We start from the raw sequence: 15429 nt of genomic DNA, 5'->3' as shown, positions 1-15429 counted from the left end.
ACTACAGGGCATGTTTCCCAAATGGTTAACGCTCGCCCACATACTGCTGTTTTAACCCAACATTCTCTACAGGGCATCGGCACGTAGCCTTGGCCTGCTCTGTGACCAAATCTGACTCCAGTGGGGTGCGTGTGGGTTACCACCGGATGAAAACCCCAGCGTTTTCCATAAAAAAGCACTAACCGACCCTGTATCGACCGACTAAGTGCATCTGCTATGGAACTCCTCCCGCAAATTATCAGGAACCTGTATAATACAACACATTCACATTTGCATGCTTGCATTCAACATTCTGGTGGTTACACCAGTCATTTATGTACCAGCATTTCGCATTAGGAATTTATTACCTCGCGCTTATATAAACCTGTAATCCTGCAATCTCAGTCACTTAAATATGGCCGGCTGGTGTGGCCGAGGGGTTCTAGGCGCTACAGTCTGTAACCGCGCGACCACTACGGTCGCAGGTTCGAATCCTGCCTCGGGCATGGATGTGTGTGATATCCTTAGGTTAGTTAGGTTTAAGTAGTTCTAAGTTCTAAGGGACTGATGACCTCAGAATTTAAGTCCCATAGTGCTCAGAGCCATTTGAACCATTTGAACTTAAATATGCTACATCAGCAAATGTATTCTCCAAATTTCGTTACTCTACATTAACTGCTGCTTTGGATGAACTGATGATCAATGAATAATAGAATTAGTCGTGATTGGTTTCCTAAATATATTTACGTGAACTTTATTGTTTTGAAACGAAATTTCCAGATACAAAAGTGCGAGTGTAGAGCCACATGGTATACAATGAATCTTGGAAAGCATTTTGTTGAACCCTTGTTGAAAACTTAGCCTCATTGTATAGTATTGGAAACAGGTAGCTCGTTGAAACCAGACGTCAGTGACAACGAAATCTTAAGTTCAGATTGGAATGTTTATCGTAAGGATAGGTTAGTCGCCTACGATGGTGGCGTTCTTATTGCAGTAAAAATTTCTATAAAATCTAGCGAAGATATCACGGATTCTGAATGTGAATTAATCTGGGTGACATTGAGTATCAAAGAACGGTCAGAAATTGTTATCGGATGCTTTTATAGAAAACATGTGTCAGGGCCTGTAGTTGAAGAGCGCTTCAGACGGAACGGCAGAATTTCATTAGTAATTTTCCTGATCATGCCGTTGTATTAGGAGGTGACTTCAACTTGCCAGGTATAGATTAAGAGTGTTACGCCATAAAAACTGGTGAGTCGTGAGGCATTGTTCTCGATATCTTGTCCGAAAATTACCTTGAGCGGATAGTTAGAGAACCAATTCGTGAGGGTAACGTCTTAGACCTCCTGGCAAAAAACACAGTTGAACTTATCGAATCAGTTAACGTAGAAGAAGGCATCAGTGACCATAAGGCTGTGACAGCATCTATGACGACGGGTTCTACAAGGAATGTTAAGAAATGTGGGAAAACATATTTGCTCAGCAATGGTTCAAAGAAATGGTTCAAATGGCTCTGAGCACCATGGGACAACTACTGTGGTCATCAGTCCCCTAGAACTTAGAACTACTTAAACCTAACTAACCTAAGGACATCACACACATCCATGCCCGAGGCAGGATTCGAACCTGCGACCGTAGCGGTCACGCGGTTCCAGACTGTAGCGCCTAGAACCGCACGGCCACAACGGCCGGCTCAGCAATGGTGGCAGGATACAAATTTCAGAATATATCAGCAGCTAGCATCAAATATTCGGTGATGAGGACGATAATGTGGATAACACATGGAAAAAATTCAATATGTCCTAGACAAGTATGTCCAGAGTAAGGTTTTAAGGGATGGGAACGATCCACCATGGTTTAATAGCCGTGATAGAAAAGCGCTACGTAAACAAAGAGCACTTAATTTCTGATTCAAAGAAGTAAACACCTGGCTGACAAACAAAAGCTTAACGAAGCGAAAATGAGCATAAGGAGACCAGTGAGACAAGCGTTCAATGATTTTGTGAGTAAGAGGATGTCAACCGACCTGAGTAAAAACCCTAAGAGATTTTGGTTCGTATGTAAAATCAGTAAGTGGGTCAAAATCATCTATTAATTCCCTCAGCGGCCTCACCGGCACCGAAAAGAAAAATAACAGAAATAAGGCCGAAATAGGTCATCCGAAGTTGTTTCACCGCGGAAGATCGTAACACTGTCCCTCCTTTCAATCGTCGCACGAACATCGAAATGAGAGATATTAAGATAGCAAACCGCTTAACTCAAAAGCAGATACAATCGCGTAATAGTGGAAAGCCTTCAAGACTAGATGAGATACCTATAAGATTCTATAAAGGTTATGCGAAAGAACTTTCTCCCCTTCTTGGAGTAATTTATCGTAGATCACTTGAGCAAAGAAAGGTACCTAACGACTGGAAAAAAGCTCAGGTGATTTCCGTTAATAAGAAAGGCCAAAAGACAGATCCACACAATTGTAGACATATATCGTTGTCGTCAATCTGCTGTAGAATTATGGAACATGTTTTGTGCTCAAGGATTATGATGATTTTGGAAAATGAACATCTCCTCTCTAAAAATCAGAATGGATTCCGCCAACAGAGATAATGCGAAACTCAGCTCGCTCTGTTATTCCATGAGATCAACAGCGCAGTGGACAACGCCGCTCAGGTTTATGCCGTGTTCCTTGATTTCGGTAAGGCGTTTGACACCGTCCAGCATTGCAGTTTAATGAAAAAAATAAGAGCTTACAGATTATCGGAGCAGACCTGCGATTGGATTCAAAACTTCCTTGCAGACAGAACTCAACACGTAGCTCTTAACGTAACTAAATCGACAGATGTTAAGGCAATATCCGTAGTACCATAGGGAAGTGTGATAGGACCGTTGCTGTTTACAATGTATATAAATGATCTAGTGGAAAGCGACGTATGCGCTTTAAGGCTATTCACAGATGATGCAGTCGTCTATTCCAAAGTAGCAACGCCAGAAGGTAGTAAGAATTTGCAGAACGACCTGCAGAGAACTGATGAATGGTGCAGACTCTGGCCGCTGATCCTGAATGTAAATAAATGTAACATATTGCTCATAGAAAAAGAAATACACTACTTTATAGCTACACTATTGATGACAAACAAATGGAGGCAGCGTCTGCGGTAAAATACCTAGGTGTAACTGTTCAGAGCGACCTTAAGTGGAATGACCATATTAAACAGATAGTGGGAAAAGCAGACACCAGACTCAAATAAATCGGAAGAATCTTAAGGAAATGTAACTCATCCACGAAAGAAGTGGCTTATAAGGTGCTTGTTCGCGCGATTCTTGAGTACTGTTCACCTATCTGGGATCCCTGTCAGGTAGGACCGACAGAGGAGATAGAGAAGATCCAGCGAAGAGCGGCGCGTTTCGTCACGGGACGGTTTAGCTGACGAGAGAACGTTACGGAGATGTTAAACAAACTCCACTGCCAAAATTTAAAAGAGAGGCGTTGTGCATCACGGAGAGATTCACTATTGAAATTTCGGGACAGCACTTTTCAGGAGAAGTTTGATTACATATTAGTTCCACCCCGCATACATCTCGCGTATTGACCACGAGGAGAAAATTCGACAAATTAGAGCCAATTCAGCGGCTTACTGACATTCATTCTTCCCACGCACTATTCGCGAGTGGATCAAGGTTGGAGGTATCAGATAGTGTTTGGAAAGTACCCCCCACTACACACCATTAAGTAGCTTACGGAGTATGATGTGGATGTATAAGAACAGGCGAAACAGCAACCAACAAACAGAACAATTTGGACAAAAATCCTCATATCACATGGTACACACAAAATAAAATAATTAGGACACGTAATATTACATGCAACTAATGAGTAACGAGTAATCGAAGGCATATATGTTACTTTACAATTTCGATTTTATCTTTTATTGTGCCTAATAGTCATTCATAGCCGAAGTTTGGAAATTATTATTAACTTTTAACATTTACAGGTTCTTGTAAGTTTGAATATAGGTGTACTTATCATGGAAGACAGTGGAAATAAATTGTTATTGACGGTAGACAATTAGCCTCGGCTACAGCAAAAATGCAGTTCAGAAATTTCAAAAGGATATAATACTTCCAGTATTGGCTGAGCGGCATAATCTCCACTAATAATAAAAATGTAAAACCGTCCTCTCTGTTTCTCTGTTTGGACGCACTAATCACCAAAACAATCGGACGAATTTTTATGGTGGTTTCACAGGTAACTTGGACATAGCTTGGGGCGACATAAAGGCTTTATTTTATCAAAATCGGATCACAGAATAAAGTATGGTAATTTGAAGTTCTAATTTGACATAGTGAAATATATTTGCTGTTTGGAAATGCAATTTACAGTTTGACGTTATAACTGTATGATCTTAGTGAAATGCTTCTATTGATTGATATGTTCTACGTAATATGATAATACGATTCAATGCAATGACTTCAATTCTTACACTATCCTCAACGTGTTTAGTCCACACTTCCATACTGATATTATTAAATGCGAAAGTAATTCTGCCTATTACGTTTTCACGACTAAACTGATTTACCGACTTAGATGAAATGTGGTACAGAGATAGCTTGAAATCTGAGGAGAAAATAGACTACTTTATGAGATAAAGAAAAAAATATTGACCTCGAAGAGCGTCAGGTAGGAGATCGAATACTTTTTTACATCATTCAACGTAAAGAATGCTATAGTTACTAAAGTTAATTTATTTTTTGTTTCGTTTTATTGCATAATGTCTACTGCGTCTGCGCCCTATGTCCTGCTCATGCCCCTTCAGGCACCGTTCGGTGATGATACAGCGCATGCTGCCACATCGTGCGTTGGTCAGAGGATTGTCGGGCAGGAGAGAGGGAAGGAGGGAGAGAGGGGAATTGCAGGTTACTGGCTATGCTTACCAGCTTACCGGAACATGTAGACACGTGAGGGACTGCGCGTACAACACCTTACTTACTCACCATCACTCAGTGATATCTACTGATTTGTTTGTGTAGCTGCGGGTACCTACTTAATATAACAGCTGCGTAAGTGTATAACAGCTTGTTAACTATAACCCACACTACAGTGGCAAAACTTCAACGTTCTCGAAGACCATATGGCAAATGAGATCCACATTTTGTTTCCTTCACAATTCCTCCGGAATTGTTATTTTTCATTATAAATTTGTAATGCCGCTACACCAAACCCAGTTATTTTACGAAAGTATTATGAATAGTTACGACTGTTAGAAGACAGATAGTTTCTGCTTTCCTGAATGTCCATCCTAATTTGACACACGCACACACAGGCACACAAACACGTACACACACACTTACGCACACATACACAGACACAGACGCAGACACACACACACACACACACACACACACACACACACACACACACACACATTTTGTTTAGCAGATGTGGTAAGAAACAAATCGCAGATTTCTGGCCACAAAGGTGTGGTATCTATTGCAACCAGTGTAGTGACTGTTCTTCGGCCTACACAGGCTGAACCTGCCACTCCTGTAGCACACGGTTCAGAGGGCCTCAGGACCTTTTCAATTCTAAATTCGCTCTCACTAACCACCTGAACGATCATAAACATTTTAAAACAAATAGAAATTTGTAACGTATATGCAACAAATATGTAACGTACCTACAGCCAACATTGTATGCGTTCGTCTGTAAAAGGGATCCGATAAGCAACCTGAGCTATCAGTAAACGGAATCTAACGTGCATAACACTGTGTGCGTGTTGTATGAGTGTCAGTTCCACTGTCATTTAAGCCCTCAATAGATCGTTACATAAAAAACTTAAAACTAACTTTTGGATAAACTATTTGACTGTACTTTAATATGAAGAACTACAGAAAAGAATGCAGCTGTAACAATGAATACCTAAGCTATCTGACTGCGTTTTTGAACAAGAATTTTCAACTGATACAGAATCTGAATTGTGCAGCGAAATTTACTGGTTCAAATGGCTCTGAGCGCTATGGGACTTAACATCTACGGTCATTAGTCCCCTAGAACGTAGAACTACTTAAACCTAACTAACCTAAGGACAGCACACAACACCCAGTCATCACGAGGCAGAGAAAATCCCTGACCCCGCCGGGAATTGAACCCGGGAACCCGGGCGGAATTTACTGGATTAGAATACATGACATGTTGTGGTGTGTCAGTGTCTCTGTTTTGGCACTAAGTTTTACACTCATCTCTTTAGATGAGTGCCTTTTTCCCTGTGGTTTACAGCAATTCGCAGCAGAATTCAGCAGCAGCGGCTAAATCTTATTGTTATTAAGAATGAATTTAATAAAAAGGAGTTTGTTTGGGTCCTGATAATTACTAGCTAACTTGAGAGGTGGGATTTCATAAATTAAGTCTATTTGAAAGGTCGGAATCATCATATCCCATAACCAATAATAGACAATGACAATTACAATGACGCATTTATCACTAATATCTGAGTGCCAGATTAACAAATTATTTCAATTTTAGAGTTACATTAACATTTAATATCAATTATATATTAATTAGATGTGGAGAGTAATTATTGTTATTTGGAGGATAAAGAGGTTTCTTTAACTGACAAGCAAAACATGGAACTATTTCAAACTCGGAATAACAATCACGAACCTAACCCTGCAAACGCTTTTGCCCTATGCTTCCGAATTTTACCTTTAATTCCATCTTAAAGCGTGGTTAAGCCATCTAAATCTCTCCTGGCTATATAAATGAAGGCAGCATGACACGTCTTCTGTCTCCGATCTCTCGACCGACACTACCACTTCCAATCTCACAGACAGATCTCGCCTCACAACAATGCTTATAATCATGCTCCCATGGTTCGCCCTCAGAGCGTTGTATCGATATCTGAGTGCTTACACAATGCAAAGAGCAGCGTTAAGTTGGGTATATTGTTTTCAATGTGATGGAGAGTTCTGACACACTTCTTCCATAGCCTCTCTGTCGCTTCTTTAATAGTCTGAACGGAACTTATGAACAAATAGGATAATAGGAGCTAAACATTCTTAACAGTGAAACATATGTATATATGAACATATAGGTTGGACAGAAAATATTGTTTTTACAAAGAATATAGTGAAGCATTGTTTGCTTACTAAAAATGTTCAAATATTTAAACAAAATAAATAAAGATGTAGAAGTTCTTGTAATGTTAGGATTGTTCATTATTGGTTCAATTATCTCGTGACCGTTTTGTGAGCCTTTTAAAATAAGTAATTAGGCATATTAACATATATGAAAAATTTCAACCTGTAAAGTTTAGAAAAATAACAAGAAAAACATGTAGAGTGTAATTGTTTTGTAAAAAAAATAGAATGTTCACTGCAGAGGTAGTTTTGTTTTGTTTTGCACTTTGCACACTTGTAGAAATACGACAGGAGAAACTCCGTCGTAAACTGTGTGTAGAGGTGTGTTTAGTGTCAATGTCACTAACACATCAATGTAGTCTGCCCCCGGGTAGCTGAATGGTCAGTGCAGCAGAATGTCAATCCTAAGGGCCCGGGTTCGATTACCGGCTGGGTTGGAGATTTTCTCCGCTCAGGGACTGGGCATTGTGTTGTCCTAATCATCATCATTTCACCCCCATCGGCGCATGAGTCGCCGAACTGGCGTCAAATGGAAAGACTTGCATCCAGCAAACTGTCTACCCAACGGGAGGCCCTAGTCACACGACATTTACATTATCTCAATGTAGAGTGTAGTAGAATCATGCAGCGGAGTGTACAGTGTCTATCTCACTGACACGTTACTTAGCAAAACTGCATTTTTGGTGGCAGCAGCTTGTATTGCCACAATCATTTCCTGAGACAGTACTGTGTAATTGTGGCTCTCGAAGGCAAAGCTCAGCATCAGTCGCTGTTTGCCGCTCATCCTTCATTATGACTGATCACCTTGGTTTCCGCCATCATTAGAAGTGAAATCATTGTTGCAGACATCATGTGTACATGTACATTTTTTAATTTGTTTGGGCGCTGGCAGATCCCAGTTACTTGGTATTCTATGGACAGAAAATACTTATGGTAACAACTTGACAATTTTTTTTACATATTCCTGTTAGTTTATATGAATGAAAGTTTGTAAATAGTTTCACATGAGACACAAATATATTAACATGAATTTAAAATTATTGTACATAAAACTCAAATGTGAGGCATTATGAAACTGTTTAGTTACTAATTAAGATATCTGATCATAAAGCGTATCAAGGCTAACATATAAAGTAGCAAGTAATTCTGGAAATTCAGTGTTTTCTGCTATTATAAACATCAAACTGTACAGTGTAATATACAAAATGACACAAAAAATTTATTGCCTAAGAAATGATTTGCGTATGAGAGTGCCATACACAAAATGAAACAAAAAATATTATACTGCATAACAAATGCTTTGTATATGTATGGACATAGGACATACTGCTTGAGGCAGCTGTATGCGAGGAAGCTAAAAAAGAATATTGGTCTGTTGTGCAGGCAGAATTTAGTGCATTTTCATTAAGATGTTAACAATGATATATATTATGGTCTTACTTAAGTAACCTTAATGTCTTAATTATCGTATATTGAATATGCTTGAGCCGTTATTTGTGTGATCAGAAGCGCACTTTTATTGGGGAAGGGAAGTACTATCCTACCATCACCCTAACTACCACAAAACACGCAGGTATTTATTACATTTCAATCGAATCCATCTTTTTACAGAATATGGATTGTAGTAAAGGGGATTGGGATAGTTAGCTTTTTCATTGTAGTGTACTATGGAATACTATTCAACATATGTTCTCTCTTGTCGTTATATCTGACAAAAATTTGGTTAGTCCTTGTAGTAACAGTAGTATCAACGCTACATGAAATTCTTATTCTCACATTTAGAGATTACATTTTAGTGAGTGCTGGCACGTTTATTGTCTTCATTTTTGTTTCTAAAGGAAGAAATTGGTTAGTGTCTAAGCTAACAAGTAAGAAGTTTTCTTCTTTATAGATTGGCTGCCAAGTTGTTTCCTCTGCCACCTGCAAACACTTATTAGTGCATGAAATATTTTTATGTTTTTTAAGTAACCCTTTGTCGTTTGGTTTCTTTTTATTATGATTTACTTCCATCTCTGGTCCTTTCTTTCCTTGTTTGATTTCTGTTATTATCTGAAAAGATTCCATTAGTTGAATACATATATGCATTAGAAATTCTACAGTGCTCTATGTGTCTTTGTTTACTTGTGAAGGTGAAAAACTATATGAGACAAACATGAATGATACCTTGTTCCCTGGTTTTAGTTTTACATTTTTCTATAATTTGCTTTATTTGCATTTCCACCTTTTTCTGAGCTGTAGCCTGAATTAACCTACAATATTGGTAACAATGACGATTTATTGATGATATAAATTTATTATTGGAAGCATCTACAATGGACCCTCAAAGCATCTTACCTTTATTTACCTACGCTAACGTGGAGGAATTCTCTGAATCGTATTTTATTACCTAACACTAATCATTTTCTGGGAGTGGGGTTATTATCTTGTTGTTTTACTTGTACTTTCCGCATCTGTTCCTACTGGCAGCTCATACAATTGATAAGTGTTATTATGCATCAACTTCTGGAGTGTTCTGAAAACTAAAATTGTGCTTTAGCAAGTGGTAGTTCCTATACGTAACATGCCTAGTAGTAATCTGTGAAGAATGATCATTTCATCATCTAGTAAGTGATGGATTCTTTTATTACGGTAATGATACAACAATAAGTATCCTTTATTATTTAACAGTGGAAGGACAAAGGAAAGTTTTTCCGTGGAGACAACGGCGATCACTTCCTTTCACAAGGTATTAAATCGATTTCTCTCTTTAAAGCAACTCTTCAGCGAGGGTGTGACGTATTTACGACCTGTCCACTGGAGTTACACACACAAAAAAGGTGAACTGTAAAAACAGAGACCTAAGCTGGGCGACGAACTCCCGCAAATGCCTTTGTCCTTGACCTACCTTGTGGCCAGCTGCGTCAAGCTAAGAGAAAAACTAAAATGCTCCACTCTCGCTTCGCTGTCTCTTTAAAACTTATTGTGGCATCGTATTTTCTTACCCTGAGTGGACAATTATTGTTAACACAGTGAAGAAAATGTATCTTACGACTAACATATAATACACAAAATATACGTAGAAGAGTACACTTTAAAATACACAGCCTATTCAGTGAATGACTTATGTGTGAAATATGATATAGGCCTTTACTCTTGTGAATATGTAAAGTTTTATGAGCTTTTGCAGCTGGGTTTGCCTGTAACAGTGATATTTCGCAGGAATTGTTTCGATGATCTGGTGACCTTACTTCAAAAAATTCACGCTGATTTTGCTGCTTTATATCATCAATGGGTTGCCAATCTGGATCTGATGGTGGAGGTTGTCTGCTTCGAAAATTGGGAGCAGAATTATTATGACTATTAATCTGAGTAGAAACTGCCCAACATTGATTTGCTTTGCCATGACTGTTAGAGGGCATATCACATTGATTGTTGTAGCTATTTGGTGGATGGTTACCATCATTATCAAAAGTATACTGATTTGCATTAGTATAATGCATTTCTGCGGAACATTGTTTCCCTGAAATCTGTCACCCTTAAAATAATTGTTTCTTCTACTACCCTTGTTTCTAAAATTTTTCTTACCATTAAAGTGTTCAGTCTGGAAATTTCCATTACATCTGTTTCTTTGGAAATTGCCAGAATTGCCACTGAATTGTTGATTGAACACACTAACTTGATCAGTATGTGTTTGCTGCTGGTTTTGTTGGTCAAAATTGTTGCAGTTGTTAGGACTAGTGTTAAAACCTTGCATAAGCTGATTGTTCTGCGCCAACTGTGGGTTCTTCGCAAAGTGTTGCCAATAGTCATGTTGGTACACTCCACTTTCGTAATTATATTGGTCATTTAAGTGGCCATTATTACCGTACTGTTTCACAGATGCTTGCATTTGCCTATCATTTTTACTTTTGTTACTACTAGAGCCCTGTCTGTTGGGGTGATTGTCGTCATCATCTTCCAGTTCTTGCAAAAGACCTGTGAACTTGTCAATATCCTCTTTGCATCTACTAGCTACAATGACATATTCTATGTAAAAGGGCAGTTCTGTTATGAAAATATCGATAAGTTCTGCAGGACTGTGCTGAATGCCTACATACTGGTTTCTACGCACCATGTCCTCAAAGTACAATGTTGGGGTGGCAAGTTCCGACCTTTAGAACGGTTTATGGTTTAATATGCTGGTTTTTACGCTTGACTGCGTCATGGGAGACGAGTATGCCGTCAAAAAAGCATGCTGAAATTCTGCCAGTGATCCGCATTGATGAGCTATTGAACACATTCTATAAGCTGTGTCATTTTCCAAATAAGAGCACATAAAGTCCAACCTGTTTTTCAATCGGCCATTAAGGAGGGTAAACAATAATGGAACTGATCAAGCCTGGCTCTTGTGTGTATCCAGGCCCTTATGTGTATTTCTTTACCAGCATTACGAAATGCTTTAAATTTTCGTACCTGAAGGAAATGTTTGTAATCGATCTTATCATCCCAACTTGGTTCAAAATTGTGGGAATGGAATCTCATCGATCGTTGTGATTGTTTCATATGGTAATATTCAGAATGATGAACACTAGTGCAAACGCGTTCTGAAAGAGGCTGTCCTTTAATATTGTCGCCTATACAGTCGAAGGGTATATAACCTCTTACGCAGTCCGATTGTTGCGTAATTTCACAATCTGTTTGCGCTCCGGTAGGATCTGGCATTTTTCAGCGTTAAGAAGTTTTCGTTCTAAAGAATTTAATCTATTTTTTACATTCACGTTGAAGAGCACTTGCCCTTCCTGTATACGTTTCATTTTTAAATACTCTTCCATTTGGCAGAAGTGTACAAGGGCAGTGATGTCAGAGCTTGTGTCTACATTGTTGGGCAAGTATCTAACTTTTGTCGTTAGGTCATCAGTTTCCTCATAAATTGTGGCTAAATGCTCGACAACTGAGTGAACTGTTTCTCCGACAGTCTGCTTTAATGCTAATTTCTACATTTTACAGCTATTTTGATCGAAGTGCTGTTTGAGATCCGTGATTATGGTGCTGGGTATTGTTGCTTTAACAGCAGTTAACACATCCTGTTTGTGCTTTTGAAAACTTGTCTCAGTCCTTGAGATTCTTTCTGTTTGTTAGTTTGCACTGTCTCAACACTTTTAATTTTAGTTTCTAAAGTCTGCACTTTAGGGAACATTTGTTCATGCAGTGTTTTGGTCAGTTCATTCATAGTTGTTCTGTTTGCGATGTTGTGATTTGAGTTTTCAAGCTTTCTATCATTGTTTGTGTGCCCGGATTAGACCTCTTAAACATGGTTTCTAACTGTGTTTGCAATGAATCATTCATACCAAATTGTATTTTGCTCTTATGTGAAGCCATCTCACGTTCCGCTTGCACCTGAGAACGACTTACGGAACCTGACTTTACTATCTTTGAAAAGATTTGTCGTGATGTGTCACTGTCCTGTGATACTTCATTATTTGTTATTCGACAATGCCTTCTGCATTGATGCTGAGGTCATCCGTTACATTGTTTGACCCTTGTATTGAGGCAGTAGAAACTTGTGTCTCATTATGTGTGCGAGCATTTTTCGCTTCAGTCTTTGAAGGCTGGGAATGTTCTGGAGAGATAATCTCGTCATTAGTGTGTCTGCATTTGGAATTTACCTGAGGTCCCTAATGCTACTAGCGGGTCTCTTGTTGTGAGCCGTCGTTAGTATTAATCAAAAATGTATAAAAGTGAATAATTTCTCACCAATGAATCTATCTTGTTACAAAATCACTTACGAAACAGAGAGAATGATTTCTGCTAACGCAAGGTAAATTGCTTGCCACTTAGCATCAGTCATGTCACACGGAAGTTAGTGACGCTCGTAACTCTTAGTCTTCGACAATGAGTCGTGAAATATGTCACACGCAATTCTTATAATTAACATAGATAGATAATAATACACAACTATTGCTGAAGACGAAAGTGCACATATAATTAATAACAAGGCAGTTAGCTGTAGCCACTGTGTGTGTACTGTTGATCTGACGGCTGTTTTATGATTTCCATTGGTGTTGTCTAGCAACAGTTGTCACCACTTATATGTAACAAATTCCACAGCAGCAGCGGCTAAAGCTTGTTGTTACTAAGAATGAATTTAATAAAAAGGAGTTTTCTTGGGTGCTGTTGGTTACTAAATAACATGTGAGAAAGGATTTCATAAATTAAGTCTGTTTAAAAGTTCAGAATCATCATAACCCCTAACGAATAACAGTTAATGACAATTAAATGACACAGGTATCAATGATGGCTGAGCGCTAGATTAACAAAACATTTCTATTTCTAAGTTACATTAACATTTAATAACCACAGCATTTATATTGTCATTAGACAAGGATAATAATTATTCTTATTTGGAGAATAAGGAGGCTTCTTTAACTTAGAAGCAAAACATGGGACTATTTCAAACTCGGACTATCAATCACGAGCCTAACCCTGCAATAACTTTTGCGGAATGCTTGCGAATTTTACCTTGAGTTCCATCTTCAAGAGTATTTAAGCCATCTAAACCTATCCTGGATATATAAATGAAATCAGGCCTTGAGTGTGGTAAGATCTGTCGTCACCGACGTGAGGGCAGAATGACACGTCTTCTGCCTCCGAGCTCTCGCCCAACACTACTAGTTCCACTCTCGCAAACATCTCTCGTCTCACAACAACACGTAGAATCGAGCTCTCATGTCTCGCCCTGAGATTGTTATTATCGATATCTCAGTGGTTACACAAAGCAAAGAATAGCGTTAAGTTCGATATATTATTATCATTGTAATGGAGAGTTCTGACACACTCCTTACAAATTATCCACAGCATTTGCCGTGATCTGTGGAGCGTTTTGAATGAGCAAACTACACTGAAGCACGCAATCTGCTGAATAGCTTTTCGTTTCTGAAGCAGCGTGCAGCCTCATTTCCTTCGCGTCCTGATTTCTGATTACCGTACGCCACACATGTATACTTCTTAAATGGGTCACTCTTTTGCGCTTTTACTTTGGTGGCCCTATATTAGGCTTAGTGACTGTGTGACATATGCTTGTCTCCTGTAGTGAGGTGTGAATGGTCCACTCAGTTTATTTTACAAAGCTGTAAAATGTGCTGTTTTAATAGAAGCTTTTATATTTTTTCCTATGGCTGAACATTATTGTGCGTCGTTACCTGTGTCCTCACTAATTTAAAATTTACCGTCTTTCATGATGCAAAATTTGTCTCATATCTTAAGTAAATCTCGTTTAATCATCGGCTTTTAGCTAGCATGTTTTAAACTGTCCGCACTTTTCATGAAATTGCCACGGAATCCAGACCATTAGATGCTTACAGGCGTTGATAAATATCAACAGGGACAGCTGAAAATGTGTGACCCGACCGGGACTCGAATCCGGGATCTCCTGCTTACGTGGCTGACGCTCTATCCATCTGAGCCATCGAGAAGACAGATGGTAGTGCGACTGCAGGAACTTACCTCTGGCACGCTATCCGTCAGACCCCCATTTCAATTTACTGTCCAAACACTACATTTGTCGTGCCCCTGCCCATTATACTCATTAATCGTGGCAGTCATTTTACCGAAACTCGTAAGCGTTCGGGCAATGTGAGTGCATCCGCACTCAAGAAGATCATTGTCCGATAAGCCTTACCGATTTGAAGATTCCGAAAGAATAGATAACGTTTAATGTGTCCCTTTAGTGCTATTGCTGCTAGCTATATATTAGCAACGTAGTCTTTGACAGTGTGGACTGGAAGTTTTGCTATCTTCCATTTTGTTCAATATCGAGGTGCTTTTTAATGGGAGTGGCACATATGTATGTTCTTTCAAATCATGGCTGTGGCGCGTTGTTCCACGTTGTTATATATGTCTCCGCTAAATAAAAAAAGAAACCTGCATGCCACTCGTACGAAGGGAAAATTTTTTATTGTGTTTTACGGTTTGTACCTAAATTTTATGTCGTCCGCTTTTAGTTAGTTTTATTACACTTCTGTACTGACCTGTTCAGTACGTTCCTTTAGCATTCATAACGTACTTTTAGCGGTTTTCTTTGTGTCTTGCCTACTTGTCAAATATTGGGTACCTAAGAAGTCTGCTTTCTCAGATCGCTAAAATCAAACAAGTCGTGTTAATGAAATTCTTAAAAAATGCCAAAACATACAACAAAAAAAGTAGTAAGACAGTTACCACAGAAAACTATATTTCAAACAACGAACAGTAAAAATCTAGTAACGTGTTACTGTGTTTGTATAACTAAGCTATTTGCTGCATGTTTTGCGTATGAAGAAAGCACTGATAATTTGTCGCCGAAACTAGTTTGGGGGATAAATAAGCATA

The sequence above is a fragment of the Schistocerca piceifrons genome, chromosome 1 (genome assembly GCF_021461385.2).
Source record: "Schistocerca piceifrons isolate TAMUIC-IGC-003096 chromosome 1, iqSchPice1.1, whole genome shotgun sequence".
Taxonomy (NCBI): domain Eukaryota; kingdom Metazoa; phylum Arthropoda; class Insecta; order Orthoptera; family Acrididae; genus Schistocerca; species Schistocerca piceifrons.
The sequence above is the reverse complement of the archived record's forward strand: the minus strand, read 5'-3'. Positions refer to the sequence as shown.